This window comes from Tenrec ecaudatus, assembly GCF_050624435.1.
Source record: "Tenrec ecaudatus isolate mTenEca1 chromosome 14 unlocalized genomic scaffold, mTenEca1.hap1 SUPER_14_unloc_6, whole genome shotgun sequence".
In the NCBI taxonomy this organism is placed as follows: domain Eukaryota; kingdom Metazoa; phylum Chordata; class Mammalia; order Afrosoricida; family Tenrecidae; genus Tenrec; species Tenrec ecaudatus.
The window spans coordinates 1,884,706-1,892,500 of record NW_027457649.1 but is presented as its reverse complement, the minus strand read 5'-3'; positions in this window follow the sequence as shown (position 1 = coordinate 1,892,500).

Genomic DNA, 7,795 nt, shown 5'->3' with positions numbered 1-7,795 from the left:
GTTTTTCACTATTGTTCTAGTCCTGTGTTGAATCTATCTTTTCCTTACTCTCCCCTAGGACCTTCCCCTTAGATATGGGGCTGCGGGGACGGGTTGATTGATCTGTGCTGAAATCAGGGAGGTAGGTATTAATAGAGGGAACCCGTTACTACTCCCATAGTTCCCATAGTAACCTGGACCAATTGGTGGGAGGAATGGGCAGATAAAGGCTGCATTGGGGTTTCGGTGCTTGGTGGAGGTGAAGGCTGACGTGTTTAGAGTGGAGAGAGGAAAACAGCCTGTTGGGGAAATGTTATTGGAGATGGCTTTGAGACTAGCCTCTACTGGTCTCTTGCTCCTCACTCTCCTCTTGGTAGCAGCACGTGTGTTCCCCTCCCCACCATCCCCTCATCCCAACTTGGAGCCCTTCTGGCTATTATTTCCTTATGGAAAAGCTGTCAGCTCATCATCCTGCTTTCTTCCATTCATGCTTCTTTAGCTCCGTGTTGACTTCTAACAGGAGAGAATCAGAAAAGTTAAGTCCCCACCCCACAGGGCCTTTGCAGAAGGAGACTGCAATCTGTGTACGGAATATCTCCTAGCTCACTCTCTCACTTCTCCCTAATAGATTTTTCCTGCCACTACTCCTGGCTGGAGGGGATGGAGAGTTCAAGTGATGCCACAGAAGTCACAGCAAAAGAACCAAGGCACTCGAAGGACCATTCATGAGCTGGAATATGATAGAAGCTCTTGAATGGGAAGCCACCGTTCTGGCAGTAAACATGCTCCTATGGACCCTCCCAGTTCTAAGGCTTTAGTGCAGTCCCAACAAAATGAGTTCTCCCTGGGTGAGTTCCTCCTGAAAGTGAAAGAGGGTTTATCCTTCTTTATCTTTGAAGCTACGCCTTCTATACCTACTGGATCCAGATATTGAGTATCTTCGCTTGCTGATTCCTGAACTCAACTGTGCTGATTGATAGCTGCATGGCCAAGGACCCAGACACAGCTCTGGATTCTCTGTTCGCTCTCTTTAGCCACCATTGGTTTCCTTTTGTCTAATTGTGCAACAGAAATCTCGGGGGATGCTTATTCTAAAGTTCTTCCACTTCCCTAAAGGCGGGTATAGAGAAAGGCAAAGTTAACTGGAGTCTCTCCAGCACACACTAGAACCCCAAGAGGGCTGCATAGGTCTCATCCAAAAGTGGAGATCTGCTGCCTCACCCCTAGACTGGGAACCCATCATGGGTAGGGGTCAAGTGCTGTTTCTATCTGGACCTTCAGGGTCTTCTCAGTGCCTGGCTCATAGAGGAAATTAAAAATGCTTGTTTCTTCTTAACAAGTCAGAGATTTACTATTGTTGTTAGGGTCGGTCCTGTTGGTTCCCACTCATAACAACCCTATGTCAAACAGAACACAACGCCACCCAGTACCATCATCACAATTGTTCTTATGTTTGAGCCCATTACTGCAGCCCCCATGTCCATCCATCCCATGAGAGCCTTCCTCTTTTCCATTGCCCTTCCACTTTACCAAGCATGATGTCCTATTCCTGGGCCTGGTCTCTCCTGACAACATGTTGAAAATACATATCCAAAGGGTGACAAAATCTGGCCATCCTTACTTCTAAGGAGCATTTGGCCTGTGCTTCTTCCAAGACAAGTTTATTGGTGCTTCTGGTAGTCCATAGTACTTTCTATGGTTCTTTTTTCCTAGCACCGTAATTCAAATACATCGATTCTTCTTTGGCCTGCCATATTTAATCTCCAAATTTTACATGCATAGGAAGTGTTGAACATACTATGGCTTGTGTCAGATGCACCTTAGTTCTCAAAATAACATCCCTGCTTTTCAATACTCTAAAGAGGTCTTGTGAATATTTAGCCAATACAATGCAAGGCATTTTTTAAGCTGTTGACTGCTGCTTGCATGAGCGTTGATCATGGATCCAAGGAAGAGGAAATCCATGACCACCTCACAATTCTACATCTAAGCATATACCTCAAAGAATAACAAACAGAGACTCAAAGAGATAGTGGTATACAAGTTCACTGCAGCACTACCCACAATAGCTGAAAGGTGACTATTACCAAAGTGCCCGGGGCCCGAAGAATGGATAAACCAAACAATATCTAAGTCATACAATGGAATATTATTCAGCCTTTAAAAAGGAATGATGTTTTGGAACATGCTACACCATGCAGGGACCTTGAACACCTTCTGCTGAGTGAAACAAGTCAGACCATAATGAGATTGATATAAAATATGCAGAATCCATAGGGAAATCCATAGACAGCAAGCAGACTCACAGTTGATAAGGATTGGGTGACGAAAGCAATGGGGAGTGACTGGTTAATGAGCATTGACTGTGTCTCCATTCAGAGTGATCCAAATGTTGGCCTGATGCTATATTCGATTTGCATGGAGCCCCTGCCCTCTCCTGAGGGGTAGCCTCAGCAAAGGCACTGGCAGGCTCAGAATCTTGGTTTCCTGACCTGTGAGTGTGCTGGAAAGATTAGATGGAGTAATAAATAATGACACTGATCACAACCAATAATTATACAGCACTTACTATGGGCCAGACATTGTTCCCCAGCCGTGCTTCTAGCAGGCACACAAATACAATGCCCTTGGGGCCTAACAGAAACTCAGATTCCACTTCAGCAGATCTGAAGCAAGCTGCGAGAAATGGAGTTTCTCATGGGGACAACAGTGAGGACCAGGATTCTCAGAAGGATTGAGGCATTTGAATGGCAGTGATGGCAAAGACCGTGTGTGGAGTATACTGTGTGTGGCCAGGAGAACGAGCAAATCAGTCCTGGAGGAAATTGAGCCAGGACACTCTTCACAGAATGTTCTTAGAAGAGAGAATGGCAAAATGTTGTCATGTCGTTAGGAAAGACCAGTTGCGAGAAGAGGACATCATGTGGATCTGGGGAAACTCTTCATGACACGGACTGGCACCATAATCGCAACAATGACCTCAAACCTGCCGCTGGGTAGGAAGATGGCATAGGATTGGGCAGTGATTTGTCCTATCAGACCTACGGTCAAAAGGAGTCAAATTTGACTTACTGGAGACTAACAACAACAACAAGGTCTTTCTATCTATTGATGCATTCAAACTCAACCTCGAACACACAACCTAAGCACTATTTTTCACTTCCCTTCTACACACAGCAGCGCAAAGGGGGTTCAAGGATTTGTCCCAGGTCATGGAGCTAGAAGGACATAGAGCCAGGACTGGACAATGGAGCGATCTGACAACAGAGTCATTAAACTTAAGCAGGGCTTTGTCTCCCACAAAGATCATAGGCATAACCATAGTGGACTTGGCACAAGTCCTGCCGCATGGCAACCTTTCAGCAGATAGGTGCTATCTTAGTGCCATCCAGTTGACAGCAAGTCAGCGACTGTATAGGACAGGGTAGAACTGTCTGGGTTTTTGACACGAAATATTTACAGCAGTAGCACTCCTCATCTTTCTCCCACAAAAGTCCCTATGATTGTTAGTAATTTGGTCAGAAGTCACTTTAATGGTGACCAAATCCTTCCTTTTTTGGGATTCAACATTATACCCCACTGCTTCTAATAGCTCCTCGCCCCAAACCAAAACAGGCATGAGAGAGTTGATTCTGACTCATGGTGCCCTCATATGTGCATTGCATAGGACTTTCAAGACTATAGGCTTTAAGCAGGTTGCCAGGCCTTTCCTCCATGGTGTCCCTGGGTGGGTTCCAACGGCAAATGATTTGTTAAATAGTTGTGTGTGGAACTGTTTGCCCCCCTTCAGGAACTCCAATATCCTTGCAGCCCTCTATTCACAAAGGACTGTCCTTCCAACCAAGAGTTCAGAGTGCTTGTTTTCTCTCTCTTATTTTCTTTACATCAAGTTGTTTGGGACTCCCCAGGAGCTGGGTCCCAGGGACATATTTATATGTAATTATGACCCTGTCATCTACAACATGATCATGATAAATGGAAAAAATGCTGAAGTGATCAGGGCTATCTTCTTTCTGGGGTCCACAATAAATGATCATGCGAGCACCGGTCAAGAACTCAAGGGATGTATTGTATTGGGTAAATCTGCTGTTTGAGATCTCTTTCTTTTTTTCTTTTTTTGCAGCTGGGAAAGAGAAAGGGGAGATGGGCTGTTCTCCCAAGTTGGGGTCCCTGCCAGGGCACCCCCCACTCAAACCTGGCCAACTCCACTCGGGAATAGAGTTCCCTGCCACTTCTGTAGAACTGCCCTGTGGAAGGACCAATGTCCTAAAGGTTCAGAATGGAGAAGACAAGTTTCAAGAGCTACAGCCTAGCCCCTTACAGCCAGAGTGATACTCAACAAGGGCCCCCACAGCCACTTTCTAGGGATCTTAAGTAGTTGGGGCTTAAGGAGAGTGGCATGGGGCTCTAGCAAGCTAGGAGCCCCATCCCAGGCGGGGTTATATATCCCAAGCCCTTGATGGGGAGGCCTCAGGTAAGCAGTGGGCCCAATGGAGTTCTGGGTATGTTGGCCTGGAGGAGGGGAGCCACCTTTGGGGCTGGACCAACCCAGGGCATCCCAAGTGGGATGGGGTTCAGGGGCCTGGGCAGGGTCCCTCTTCCTCTCCATCCTCCATGGCAGGCAGACTAACACAAGATCTTGGGCAGGCAGTGGGCCTGGGGCAGTGCCCAGATGAGCCAGGGGCTAGCTGGGCAGGGGGTGTTTCCTGGGTAGGCAGAGGGCCTCGGGCAGGGTCTTTGTGGCAGGCCCAGACCCAGGTGGGCAGGGACCTGGAACAGGGATCCCAGGTGTGTGCCCGGCCTGGACTGGACCCAGGGTTGGCAAGGGCCCTTATGCAGGTTCCTGGGTGGGTAGCGGGCCCAGGGCAGAGTCTTGGTGGTGAGCAGGCCCAGGGTGGGGGCAGGGGGTCTGGAGTGTGGTCCTGGGTGGGTCAGCTGGGCAGGGTGAGGATCCTGGTGGCTGGCCAGATGCCTGGTGGGCTGCAGACCCACATCAGGGGTCATGGTGGCAAGGCCCTCCCTGGTGGGCAGGAGTCTGGGAAGGGGCGGGAAGGCTGCACAGGCCACACCTGGTCTTTGAAGTCCTAGGCCTTGCGCATTAGGTCATTATGGCCCATGGAGGCAGTGCGGCTCCGAGGCTTGCTCACAGCCTTCAGAATGAGCCCTTTACCTCTATAGGAAGTGCGGGCTGGCCTCCTGTCATGTTCTCAATAGGCTCCAGCTGCTGCCAAGTAGGCCAAGCCTTAAAGGGGCCATGGGCTTCCACCTGTGCGCCCCTCCTCCTCACCCTTAAACGGACCGCGTGCTGCCGCCAGAGACCTCTTTCAAAAGTGTTCTTCAAAGTGTTTAAGAGCAAGAATGTTACATTAAGGTGCACCTGACTAAAGCCATCTTAGTCATATTTTCTATGGCCTTCTATGCACGTGAAAGTTGGACATTGAAAAGGAAGATCAGAGAAGAATCAATGCATTTGAATTGGGAGGCTGGTGAAGAATATTGAAAGTATTATGAACTGCCAAAGAACAAACAAATGTGGGTTAGAAGTACAGCCAGAATACTCCTTAAAGCCAGGATGGTGAGGCTTCCCCTCACGTACTTTGGACATACTGTTAGGGAGAGACCATTCCCTGGAGGAGGAAGGATGTCCTGCTAGGTGAAGCAGAGAGGCAGTGAAAATGAGGAAGAACTTCGGCCAATGGATTGACACAGTGGCTGCAACAAGGGGCTCAAACATAACAACAATTGAGAGGATGGGCAGGACTGGGTTGTGTTTCATTCTATTATCCATAGGGTGGCTAGGGGTTGGAACTGACTCAATGGCATCTACCAGCAGAAACTATGTCCACACACACTACTAACAGGACAGGAAGTTTCCCAACCCCTCTCATCTCTCAACCCCAGGAACAGAGATGCCACCTTCCTTCTAGCTTTATTCCCAGTATCTAGAGCAGAGCTCAGCAATGAAGTACCTAACAAACCTGAAGTAGCTGTTACTTAGCTCCATGCCTCAGAGGTCTCAGTTCCCAAGTCCCAAAACAATGACATCAGTGTTGTTGTTTGTTGCCATCATGCCGACTTCCAGTTACACCTGCGTCACACCTGCCTACCTAGAATCCCACCTTATGAAAATAAGCCAGAACAATGATTCTCGCCCACGGTGTCTGCAGACTATGACTCACCACTCTGAAGGGATGTCATGTAATGTTGAACTGCTAGCTCAAAGGTTGACTGTTCAAACCACCAGCTACTTCAAGGAAAACGATGAGGCTGTCTGTTCCAGTAATGTTGGACAACGTTGGAAAACTTACATAGGGTCTCCATGAGTTGGAATTGACTGGACAGTAATGGGTTTTCTGTACCTGGAATGATGATGCAACCAGAGAAAGAATGAGAGGGAAGTCTGAAAAAGAAGCACTGACCTGCCCTCCATCGGGCTGTTTTGTGATTTTTTTTTGCAGCAGATGGTTGAAGGGAACAGGGAATGAAGAGGCGGAGTGCATGGCACAGTGGAGGGCTATTTGCCATTCTGACCAAGTGCCTCTGTGAGAAAAGGGGGAGGGGAAGCTTGACCTGGATCTTGATCAAAGCCCAAGAAAATATATGAATTTCCAGAATGAGAGAGGTTTCCCAAGTCAGGGTAGTAACAGGAGCTGACAGCTCTCACCTCTGACCCTGTGGGGTCTTGTTCAAAGAATCTCCTGGACTGGGTGGGAGGTGGGTGGTTAGGCAGAGAGACAAAGAGAGAGTCGAACTAGGAACTCTGGCTCTTTCCCAGCCTGAGTCTGAGCCCCTGAGCCTCCTCAACTCCACTCGCCCCCTTCCCTGGCACCCCACAGGGACACCTTCCAGAAGTCTTCCTGTACCCATATGTAGGTATTGGCTCTTCCTGCTTTTGGCTCTGCTCAGTGGCAGGGCATTTGAAGGGTGGTTGTGGGATTTGTACAGTTGACATTAGGGTAAATGCGTGATCATTTCTTAAATTTATCCTACTGCAGCTTTAGGCTGTGTTTCCAAACTCCCTGTCCTCACAGAGGCTCTGCAGAGGGGACAGTGGCTCTGATTCCACCTGGAAGTTCCTGGTTGAGCACATGGATTTCCCATCCCAGTCTAGCCATGGCACCAGGGATCAGGGTGCTAGGAGAGGGGCAAATGGGTCCCCAAAGGAGATGTGTGGTGACCACAAAAGTGACACACTGGTGGTCACCTACTAATTGTACATGGTGGTGCTTGCCCCTCTCAAGGTGGAAACATACAATTTCGCCTATGCCTCTTCTCCAAAAGCAAGTGGACCTGCTTGTGACATGAGGTTTTGGAAAGTTCTTTCATGGGCCACAAAGAAGTGTGGCTGATCCAGTGTCTCAAGCTGATTTTGAGAAGTGTCCAGAGAGTTCGTGGTGAAAGGGGGTAGGCAACTGTGGGGGGCTGGCCAGGGAGTGAACACGAAGTAATTTGAGCCAGACAGAGTAATGAATGGGAGGCAGAATGGCTAGCAGGATGCTTAACCCACAGCATCACCAAAACTCCTTAGCAAGAAGGGTATTACCACAACCACAGCCACCACCCCTTTTTCCTAATTTTCTGAGAGATAGAGAGGAAAGAGTGCTGTCTAGCGTTCGACTCCCTTTAAAGAAAATGGGAGGGCCAGGGTGATGACAGCAGGTGGCTGGAACATCCCAGCTTGGCATCCAGGGCCCCCCGGAAAGATCCTCCCTTGTGGGCTCTGTGAAGCAGGCACACTCAAAGACCACAGGACCTCGGTCTCAGCTGTCGGCCTCGGGGCTTGGGTTTCTTAGTTCCTCCTGCTTGGGCAGGGGCT